Source organism: Scyliorhinus canicula, chromosome 1 (assembly GCF_902713615.1).
Source record: "Scyliorhinus canicula chromosome 1, sScyCan1.1, whole genome shotgun sequence".
NCBI classification, from domain to species: Eukaryota; Metazoa; Chordata; class Chondrichthyes; order Carcharhiniformes; family Scyliorhinidae; genus Scyliorhinus; species Scyliorhinus canicula.
In genome coordinates, this window is record NC_052146.1 from 288,706,472 (window position 1) to 288,718,568 (window position 12,097).

Sequence of the window (12,097 nt, forward strand, 5' to 3'; positions counted from 1 at the left end):
ATTCTATGATAATCTATGATTAATCTAGGACAAAGGTTCGGCACAACATCGTGGGCCGAAGGGCCTGTTCTGTGTTGTATTTTTCTATGTTCTATGTTCTATGAGACAAAGATGGGAACATTAGGAGAAAAGATATAAGGCTGGGCCTAAGAACGGGTAGTGAGAGATGGAGAGGTGGAAAGATTAGGAGAGAGGATATCACCCTATTACGATTCAGCTAGCGACCATCTCATTTTAACCAATAGATCAATGCCGCAAGATTTCCCTTTTTAAAACAAGCTTTAGTGTAGATAAAAGACTTTTAAAAAACAAGCATTATTAATTTAATAATATGGTTTTATTTAATTTTTTTTTTAGTTTGCTAATCTTTAGTGTCACAAGCAGGCTTATATTAACACTGCAATGAAGTTGCTGTGAAAAGCCCCTAGTCGCCACATTCCGGCACCTGTTTGGGTACACTGAGGGAAATTTCAGAATGTCCAAATTACCTAACAGCACATCTTTCAGGACTCGTGGGAGGAAACCGGAGCACCCGAAAGAAACCTACGCAGATACAGGGAGAACATGCAGACCCCGCACAGACAGTGACCCAAGCCGGGAATCGAACCTGTGACCCTGTTAAACACTGGGCTACCGTGCCGCCCATACCTGTGTATGTTTTGCAGTCTGATTTGCTACTTACTTCCCGCAAGAGTTGTTATAGTTTATGATATCTTAGAATTGTTTACTTTTGTCAACACTGTCATAATATCCACTCATGTATATCATGAGATGCAGACAGGCAGTGATTGACACACAGGATAACCAATGAACACACACAACACAGAACAACCAATCACCAGACAGGACACCACCACTATAAAGCTCACAGGGCATTAAGGCTCTCTCTCTCTCACAGGACACGGCGAGGGAGATAGTCACAGTGCACAGGCCAATGAACATCATCACCATGTGATAGAGAGCTAGTCTGATCAAGCCAGTAGGAGGTTATCCATTAGGTTAATAGAGTGTCAACCCACAGCAGATTATGTACAACAATCAGCAGGTTCAATAAAACAGTGTTGGACCATCTTCTGTGTCGGAAGCCTGTTTCTCGTTTTACTGCATCCAGTTGCAGTCGATGTTAGACCAACACAGATAACACATCAAGCACCACCAATAAGCATGTCACAGAGCTCTTTAATTCTCCTCATTATAGCTATTCTCAGAGGATATGCTTTTATTTACACCTCTTGATTGTGGAGGCCGCAGTCCCTTCTGCTGCTTTCCTTCTCAGCACCTTCAGACCAATATGCTGTGAGCTTTCTTTTGCCGCAAGACTCTGAGGGCCATTGTAGATTTTTTTCCCCTGCTTCCAAAATAAATCATCTTCTAGCTTCTGCCCACTCATAAATCTCCAATGGAGATTAAACTATACCCACATCCCTGTGCTTATTTTGCAGAGGAATAGTTAATTTCATCATTCACAGCATACGCCCAGATCAATTGAAATCAGAGAATCTCCCCCAACACCATTCATCTCAATGATGATGTAGCATGTGCTGGGATGTCCTCAAACATTGTTTTATGTGAAGTATCCCTCATTTAAAATTCCGTCCCTGATCTGACGAACTGAATGTATTTTACTTTCAGTCTTTAACCGACTGCTTTAAAACTATTTGAGCTGAAAATAATTGACTACCGTCTACAGGGCACACTGTAATGGACTACTCTCCACATGCCTGGATGAGTGCAGCTCCCACAATACTCAAGAAGCTCGACACCATCCAGGACAAAGCAGCACGCTTGATTGCTCCCCCTTCCACAAACCTCTACAAGATGCACTGAAGGAGCTCACCCAGGCTCCATAGACAGCACCTTCTAAACCCGCAATCTCCACCATCTACACACAACCACCTGGAAGTTTCCCTTCAAGCCACTCACCATCCTGACTTGAAAATATATCGCCGTTCCTTCACTGCTGCTGGGCCAAAATCCTGGAACACCCTCCCTAGCAACACCGAACAAAAAAAAGTACAACACAAGAACAGGCCCTTCGGCCTCCAAGCCTGTGCCGATTATGATGCCTGTCTAAATTAAAACCTTCTGCATCCGTCTATTCCCATCCTATTCATGTAATTGTCAAGATGCCTCTTAAACATCACTATTGTACCTGCTTCCACCACCTCTCCCAGCAGCGAGTTCCAGGCACCTACTACCCTCTGTGTAAAAAACTTGCCTCGCATATCTCCTCTAAACTTTGCCCCTCGCACCTTAAACCTATGTCCCCGAGTAATTGATTTTTCCACCCTGGGAAAAAGTTTCTGACTATCCACTCTGTCCATGCCCCTCATAATTTTTTAGACTTCTATTGGGTCACCCCTCAACCTCTGTCATTCCAGTGAGAACAATCCCACTTTATCCAACCTCTCTTCATAGCTAACACCCTCCAGACCAGGCAACATCCTGCTGAACCTCTTCTGTACCCTCTCCAAACCTCAACAACCTTCTGGGAGCGTGGCGACCAACATTGTACGCAATATTCCAAGTGCGGCCTAACCAAGGTTCTGTAACGCTGCAACATGACTTCCCAATTGTTATAATCAATGCTCCGACCGATTAAGGCCAGCATGCCGTATAAAAAATGAAAATGAAATGAAAATCGCTTATTGTCACAAGTAGGCTTCAAATGAAGTTACTGTGAAAAGCCCCTAGTCGCCACATTCCGGCGCCTGTTCGGGGAGGCTGGTGCGGGAATTGAACCGTGCTGCTGGCCTGCCTTGGTCTGCTTTAAAAGCCAGCAATTTAGCCCTGTGCTAAACCAGCCCCGGCATGATATGCCTTCTTGACTACCTTATCCACCTATATTGCCACTTTCAATGATCTGTGGAGCTGTGCGCCGAGATCTCTCTGCCTGTCAGTACTCCTGAGGGTTTTGCCATTTACTGTATACTTCCCACCTGTATTAGACATTCCAAAATGCATTACTGCACATTTGTCCAGATTAAACTCCATCTGCCAAGTCTCCAACCAATCTATATCCTGCTCTATCCTCTGACAGTCCTCATCGCTATCCGCAATTTCACCAACCTTTGTGTCGTCCGCAAACCTACTAATCAGACCAGTTACATTTTCCTCCAAGTCATTTAAAAATACTACAAAAGGTCCCAGCACTGATCCCTGTGGAAGACCACTGGTCACAGGCCTCCATTCAGAAATGCACCCTTCCACTGCTACCCTGTGTCTTCGATGAGAGAGGCAGTACTGTATCAATCTTGCCGGCTCACCTCTGATCCTGTGTGACTTCACCTTTGTTCCACTCTGCCATGTGGGACCTTGTCAAAGGCTTTACTGAAGTCCATGTAGACAACATCCACTGCCCTACTTTCATCAATAATCTTTGTCATTTCCTCGAAAAACTCGATCAAGTTAGTGAGACACGATCACCCCTTCACAAAACCCTGCTGCCTCTCAATAATAAGTCCATTTGTTGCCTCACAGGAACCTGAATTATTATAAATTGACATTTGAAAGACTCCCACGTCAGATGTTGATTTACCCTCAAACAGCCACCCCCAATCTAAATTCATATTGTTATAATTAGCCTTCCCCCAATTTAGCACCTTCACCCGAGGACTACTCTTATCCTTAATCACAAGTACCTCAAAACATACTGAATTATGGCCACTGTTCCTGAAGTGCTCCCCTACTGAAACTTTGACCACCTGGCAGGGCTCATAATACCAGTCCCAGTACGACCCCCTTCTCTAGTTATAGTATTTCCATTTTGTTTTAAGACGTCCTCCTGGATACTCCTTACAAACTCTGCCCCACCCAAGTCCCTAGCACCAAGTGAGTCCAGGCAATATTGGGGAAGTTAAAATCACCCAGCACAACATCCGTGCTGCTTTTACACCTTTCCAAAATCTGCCTACATATCTGCTCCTCTATCTCCTGCTGGCTGTTGGTAGGTCTATAGTAAACCCCCAACATTGTGACTACACTCTTCCTGTTCCCGACCTCTACCCATAGTGCCTCGCTCCTTGAGCCCTCCAAGGCGTCCTCCCGCATGCAATACAGCTGTGGTATTCTCCTTAAATAGTAACGCAACTCCCCCACCCCTTTTACATCCTCCTCTATCCTGCCTGAAGCATCTAATTCCTGGAATGTTTAGCTGCCAAACCTGTGCTTCCCTCAACTAAGTCTCTGTAATAGCAACATCATAGTTCCAAGTACTAATCCAAACTCTAGGTTCATCCACCTTACCTGTTCTACTTCTCACATTGAAAGAAATGCACTTCAGGCCACCAGTCCCACTGTGTTCAGCAACATCTCCCTGCCTGCTCTTCCTCTCAAGATGATCATATCTGATCATGCAAATTCGGTATCCCACTCCCGCTTTCTCTCCATACTCCCTGATCTCTTTACCTTCAAGGACCACATCCAACTCCCCACCACTGATGCCAGGCTAACTGGCATATAATTCCACATTTTCTCTCTCCCTCCTTTTCTAAAAAGTGGGGTTACATTAGCTACCCTCCAAGCCATTGGAACTCTTACAGAGTCAATAGAATGCTGGAAAATGATCACCAACGCGTCCACTATTTCTCGGGCTACTTTCTTAAGCACTCTGGGATGCAGAGCATCTGGCCCTTTGGACCTATCGGGTTTTAATCCTATCAATTTCCTAATACAATTTCCTGACTAATAAGGATTTCCTTCAGTTCCTCCTTCATGCTAGATCCCCTTTCCCTTAGTATTTGCGGAAGGTTATTTGTGTCCTCCTTAGTGAAGACAGATCCAAAGTATTTGTTCAGCTGGTCTGCCATCTCTTTGTTGCCCATTATGAATTCACCTGATTCTAAATGTAAGGGACCTACATTTGTCTTCACCGGTCTTTTCTCTTCACATATCTATAGAAGCTTTTGCAGTCAGTTTTTAATGTTGCTACAAGCTTACTCTTGTATTCTATTTTCCCCTTCTGAAGTAAACTGTTTGTCCTCCTCTGCTGAATTTTAAATTTCTCCCAGTTCTCAGGCTTGCTGCTTTTCCTAGCCAATTCATATGCTTCCTCTTTGGCATTAACACTATCCCTAATTTCCCTTGTTAGCCATGGTTGACTCACCTTCCCCGTCTTACTCTTGCGCCAAACAGGGATGTACAATTGTTGAAGTTCATCCATGTGTTCTTTAAATGTCTGCCATAGCCTATCCACCGTCAACCCCTCAAGTATCATTTGCCAGCTTATCCTAGCCAATGCACATCTCGTACCATCAAAGTTAGCTTTCATTAAGTTCAGGAACTAGTCTCAGACTTAACTGTGCCATTCTCCACCTTAATGAAGAATTCTACTGTATTATGGTCACTTTTCCCTGAAGGATTTTGCACCACATTGCTAATTAATCCTCTCTCTCATTGCACAATACCTGGTCAAGGATAGCCTATCCTTTAATTAGTTCCTTGACATATTGGTCGAGAAAAACCATCCCCTATACATTCCAGGAAATCCTTTTCCATCACATTGCTACCAGTTGGATTAGCCCAATCAATATGGAGATTGAAGTCACCCATGATAACTCATGTTTGATGTCATCCCCAACCTCACAACTGCTGTTTGGTGCTCTGTACGCAACTCCCACTAACATTTATTTCCCTTTGGTGTTTCACAGCTCAGCCCATACAGATTCCACATCGTCGAGGCTAATGTCCTTCCTTCCTATTGCGTTAATCTCCTCTCTAACCAGCAACGCTACCCCACCTCCATTTCCTTTCTTTTGACCTTTCCTGAATATTGAATACCCCTGGATATTGAGTTCCCATCCTTGGACACCCTGGAGCCAGGTCTCTGTGATCCCAATTACATCATGTCTGTTAATGATTGTCAGCGCAGTTAATTCATCAACCTTATTACAAATGCTCTTCACATCGAGATATAGAGCCTGCAGGCTTGTTTTTTTGACATTTATTGCCCTTTTAGAATTATGATATAATGTGGCCCTTTTTGATTTTTGTCTTTGGTTTCTCTGCCTTCAATTTTTCTCTTTACTGCCTTTTTGTTTCTGTCCTCACCTTACTTCCCTCTGACTTCCTGCATCGGTTCCCACCCCCAGGCCGTACTAATTTCAACCTTCCCAACAGCACTAGCAAACACTCCCCCTAGGGCATTGGTTCCAGTCCTGCCTGTCATAATTTACACCAGTATATCATGATGCAGACACACACTGATGGACACACACAGGGATCAATCAACATGTACAAACACCGCAGCCAATCACCAGTTAGAATACACACACTATAAAGGCAGAGGGCACCACGGTTCCCGCTCATTCTGGGTGCTGCCTCTGAGTGTAACAAGAACTCATCCAGCCCAGCACAGACTCACAACACGTGCTGAGAGAATCAACTGGTTCGGACAAGGCTTAGGTCTCTAGTTTAAATTAGCATCATTTAGACCCACAGTCTTCGTGTGTTAGTTAGTTAGAAATAGTTAATAAAATTGAGTTGAACCTTCTTCAGTGTTGGAAGTGTCTGTTCATCTCTCAAGTCTACACTAGCCAACACTTCACTGCCCAGGTGCAGACTGTCTGGTTTGTACTGGTCCCACCTCCCCCAGAACTGGTTCCAATGTCCCAGGAATTAAATCACTCCCTCTTGCATCAACCCTCAATCTTAGCTATCCTACCATTCATTCCTACTCTGACTAGCATGTGGCAATCCCAAGATTACTACCTTTGAGGTCCTGCTTTTTAATTTAACTCCTAACTCCCTAACTTCAGCTTGTCGGATCTCATCTCATTTTGTACCTATATCGTTGGTACCTATATGCGTCATGACAGCTGGTTGTTCACCCTCTGCCTTCAGAATTCCCTGCAGCCGCTCTGAAACATCCTTGACCCTTGCACCAGGGAAGCAACACACCATCCTGGAGTCTCGTTTGCGGCCGTAGAAATGCCTGTCTATTCCTCTTACAGTTGAATCCCCTATCATTATAGCTCTACTGCTCCCGGCCCTCCTGCACAGCAGAGGCAGCCACAGTGCCATGAACCTGGCTACTGCCGCTTTCCCCTGGTGAGCCATCTACCCCAATAGTATCCTATCTTTCTATTTTGAGCCTCATTGGCATATGGCACAGGGTGGATTCCCTAAATTACAACCTTAGAGGTCCTGTTTCTTAATTTACTACCTAACTGACTGAACTCCCCCTGTAGGCCCTCATCACTCTTCCTGTCTATGTTGTTAATACCAATGCGTACCACGACCACTGGCTGTTCACCCTCCCCATTCAGAATGCTCCCTGCACATTCAGAGACATCCTGGACCCTGGCACCAGGGAGGCAACATATCATCCTGGAGTCTCTTTCACATCCACAGGAGCGCTTATCTATGCCCCTGACGATCAAGTCCACTATAACGATTGCTCTTCTGTGCTTTGTCCCTCCCTGGTGATCAACAGAGCCAGCCATGGTGCCATTGCTCTGGCTGTTGCTGTTATTTTCCCTGATAGGCCACCCCACCCCCCCCAAAGTATCAGAAACGGTACACATGTTAACGAGATCTAGAATGCAGCTCACCATCACCTTCCCTAGGATAGATCAGGATGGACAATAAATGCTGCCCTAACCAGTGATGCCCACATCCCATGAATGGATAGAAAAAGGTTCTAACTCCCGAAACCACAATGATGTCAACCATTCTTTAAGTTTCTCAATCTGTTGTTTTATGATTTACCTTTCCAGCTGTTAATTTCTTAAGTCAACATGACTCCAACCTTTTGCATGTAATAGACTCCAAACTTGTTCTAATTGAATTTACCCCATTTTCTACAGTTAAACATTTAATTCCTAAAACTAAAAGTTATGTTTTAAAACATATGAACCAGGAAATAGATATTCCCGCCAACAATTTGACTGCCCCTTGATGGAGCAAGAGGAGGGGTTGGGGAATGACAGAGGAACGGGCAAGGACTTGATGGGATTTAAAGGTAAGAATGGGAATTTTAAAGTTGATGTGCTGGGGAATGGGGATGATCACATGGTGGGGTGAATGGGATCATCTGGGATGGAACACGCAGAGCAGAGTATTCCAGAGGGTAAGAGACTGGAGAGGCAGCAGCTGGACGGAGGGAGGGGCAGTGTCAGGTGTGTCACAGAGGTGGAAATAGGTGGTCTTTGTGACAGAGGATGTGAGGTCAGAGGTTCTGCTTGAGACTGAATCAGAAAATGGCAATGTTGCTGAGAGTCTGGCTCAGCCTGCGACAGAAGCCACGCTGAGGGATAGAATCAATAGTAGAGGTTCAGAATTTAGGGGAGAGAGCCAAGCATGCTGGCTTCGATCAGAGCAATGTTCAATAGGGGGAAAGCACAGTTCATCAATTCTGGATGTCGGACACACGGTCTGAAAATAGAGGCAGTGGCGCAATCAAGAGAAATGCTGCAGAGGTAGAACTGGTGATCATCAGTCTACATGTGGAAAAGTCCCTATTAAACTCACCAGGCAATGTTCACGAGTGACTGCTCATGTTCGTTCTCAATGTGCACCTTCCATTACACTATGAAATTGCATTATCAGTGATGCAGCAGCGAAAGAGTCAGCTAAAATCATTACAATCTCCAACATTAATCAGCCAGAACTGCTTCAAGACCATTTCCAACCACAGTCTTGGATCACTCAGCACGTCTTCCAACACTGTGCCCATCACAATCTGGAAAAGGTATTTCCTCCACGCCCCTTACAATTTCACTCTGAATAATTCACTAGTCACCTCAAATATATTTATGCATTGCAACCATAAAGGGGCCAATGTTAATTTATTGCAGTGCTGGCCTCTTGAAAGAGCAATTTACCGAGGGCCCTTCCCCTGCTTTCCCCCTGACGCCCCACACGCTCTTATCTTTCAAATACTAATCCAATTCCCTCTCAAATCCCTCGATTGAACCTGCCTCCACCACTCTCTCAGGCAGCGCACTCCAGACCTTCACCACTCGCTGTGTGAAAAAGCTTTCCCTCATGTCACCACTGCTTCTTCTGCCGATTGCTATCATTTTGTGACCTCTCGTGCTCGATACTTATCGCACTGGGAAAGGTTTCTTCCTATCGATTGCGTGCTGATCCCGCATGAATCTGAATGCCTCTATCAAATCTCTTTCCAACCTGGGCTTTGTTGTAATATACCTTTAAGGGATGGGAGCATGACATCACTAAAATGAAGTGTGTCATTCGATCGGTGTTAGTCTCCTTTTTGCTTTCAGCAGAGCACACAGGCACAGCTCTGCAGCTCTGATGTCTTCAAGATTTATAGCAACGTAGATATGTTCACATGTGCCTCGGCTTTGTAAATTACCACATAATTTCTGGAATCCTCCGGCCATTGGGATTCTCTGCTCCCACCGGCAGTGCACCCCCGCCTGTGGATTTCCCGGCGGAGTGGTGTAGCTTCAATGAGAAATCCCATTGACAAGCGGCCGGAGTAGAGAATCCCGCTGTGTTGAGAGGACCAGCACTGGGTTAGCTCAGTTGGGAAAGACGAGTGACCCGGGTGTGGGATGGGTCAATAGCAAGTGAGGGAGAGTCAAACAAAAACAAATAAAGCCGTCATAAAAGCCAGGCCAGAGAAAGTTCCAATTATATTCGGTGGAGCTTTAGTGAAGTGTGCAAAAGTGGCTAGAGTGACACTCATTGCAGGTAGTATCATAGATTATCATAGAATTTACAGTGCAGAAGGAGGCCACTCAGCCCATCGTATCTGCACTGGCTCTTGGAAAGAGCACCCGACCCGAGGTCAACACCTCCACCCTATCCCCATAACCCAGTAACCCCACCCAACACTAAGGGCAATTTTGGACACTATGGGCAATTTATCATGGCCAATCCACCTAACCTGCACATCTTTGGACTGTGGGAGGAAACCGGAGAATCCGGAGGAAACCCACGCAGCCATGGGGAGAACGTGCAGACTCCGCACAGACAGTGACCCAAGCCGGGAATCGAACCAGGGACCCTGGAGCTGTGAAGCGATTGTGCTATCCATAATGCTACCATGCTGCCCTACAATGCTATCGTGCTGCCCTTAGGCATGGGCGTATGGGAGTATAGGAATATAGGAGATGGGAGACCAAAGGGATATCATTAAAATGTCCAAACAAAAATCTCCACTTGAAATTAGGATGCAGCTGAATTCAAAATGTTTAAACAACGTACAGAGCAAGGGGCTCTTAATGTGTCTGAACCAGATAAGCAAGTCATAAAAATTCACCAAGGAATTGCGAATCAGGATTAACAACAGAAGAGCGGAAGGACGATTAAAAAATTTGGATGACAGTTGAAGACAGTTTGGGCAGCACGGTAGCATGGTGGTTAGCATAAATGCTTCACAGCTCCAGGGTCCCAGGTTCGGTTCCCGGCTGGGTCACTGTCTGTGCGGAGTCTGCACGTCCTCCCCGTGTGTGCGTGGGTTTCCTCCGGGTATAGGGTGGATACGTGGGTTTGAGTAGGGTGATCATTGCTCGGCACAACATCGAGGGCCGAAGGGCCTGTTCTGTGCTGTACTGTTCTAAGACCGGTTCAGAATCAGGTTTAACTTTCATATTCATTGACCAGTGATTGTGTAATTTTGACAACAGCTTGCAGAATCCATAGACCGTTTGGTCAGAAGATGCAGAGGAAAGGGTGAACACTGAATTTTCAAATGCAGAACTGGCAGACAGAATTGCTGAGTTGGTTATGCATCTATTCCCGTGAGAGCATTCCAGACAGATCTGCTCGACAAGCCCAAAATAGCAATGAAGAACTACACAAGGATGGACATAAATATGAAGTTATCCTCACAGGTTGATGAAGCTTACAAGTCCTAAGAACAAGTCCAATTGATGAAATACGTCCTGGAATTCCCAAACCTGGCAAGACAATGGGATTCTGCAAGCACCAAGCAAATGCCAAGCTTCCCATCAATGCTGCGTAGCAAAGAGGCCCATTGGCAGTGTCAGTGCACTAGAGCAAAGGGTAATGCAGCTGCAAAGAGCTAGGCACTGATCCAAACAAGCCATACACAACCTTCAAGCAGTACCTCTACGGATTGTACTGCCACGGAAGGCCACGGAAAAACCTCCTGCTGTGAAACGTACAGCGTATAACGGTTCACTAATTCGATAGTCCTGGACTGAAAATGCAATCAATCCTCCTGGGTGTGGCAGAAGATCTATACCGTGGAGACTAAAGGCCCAGTGATTGCATGCCATGACCTAACACCAGTGACAATCCATGGAATCAGTCAGACCTCACATGGCAGATAAACCTCCAAAGCTACTCCTATCCTCTTACTTCACAACCTAACATCGAAATATACAGAATGTTTTGACAGAATTGGCAGTTTCAAGGGAGCTGCAATGCTACTGATCTGACACATTTTGCACAACTCAAAATGCCAGCAGCTACCAGAAAAATCAGTTAAAGATTCCACATTGCACAAGAGGTGGAAAACCTGATTGACAGATGGCCGGATTTAATTCAGCTTGTCCACAAACACAAGAGACCATTTTGGCTGGATGAGCGAGGCATATCCTGAGGAACCATGTTCAAAGACATGCAGGTCAACATACAAGGATCTTTGTGACCTGATGGTCTTCATCTTTCACACATGGGCTTAGGTAACTAACGAGAAGAGCTGCAACAGAGACAGTCTATTGGCTGTGTATGAATAATGACAATGAAGTCATCATCAAGAAGTGCGAAAGATGTTAAGAATATATACCAAATCAGCACAAAGAACTACTATTTCTTTTTTTTGAAATGCATTTATTCAAACTTGTATCAAAATAGGTTACTGCAAATAAACACCCAGGGAAACATTCTTCCCAACAATCAACTGCACAGTTTGTACTGATTTTTCTCCTTTTTAACCCCTCCCTCCCCATCACCCACCCCTCAACCCCCCTGCGACGAACAGCCCCTTAAACACGGTCACAAGCATCCCCCACTTTTTCTCAAACTCCCCTGCTGAGCCCCTTAACTCATACTTTATCTTCTCTAACCGCAGGAAGTCGTACAGGTCACCCAACCATGCTGCTACCCCCGGTGGCGATGCCGACCGCCACGCCAGCAAAATTTGTCACCGTGCAATCAG

The 12,097-nt window shown here is 45.3% G+C and overlaps 1 long non-coding RNA gene across 1 annotated transcript; it reads left to right on the forward strand.

The window, feature by feature from the left end:
* Window positions 1-8,198: 8,198 nt before the first annotated feature.
* Window positions 8,199-11,839, forward strand: LOC119978115. Its single transcript, XR_005463390.1, has 2 exons — window positions 8,199-8,689; window positions 10,599-11,839. It is a non-coding gene; the product is annotated as an uncharacterized LOC119978115 (long non-coding RNA).
* Window positions 11,840-12,097: the final 258 nt, after the last annotated feature.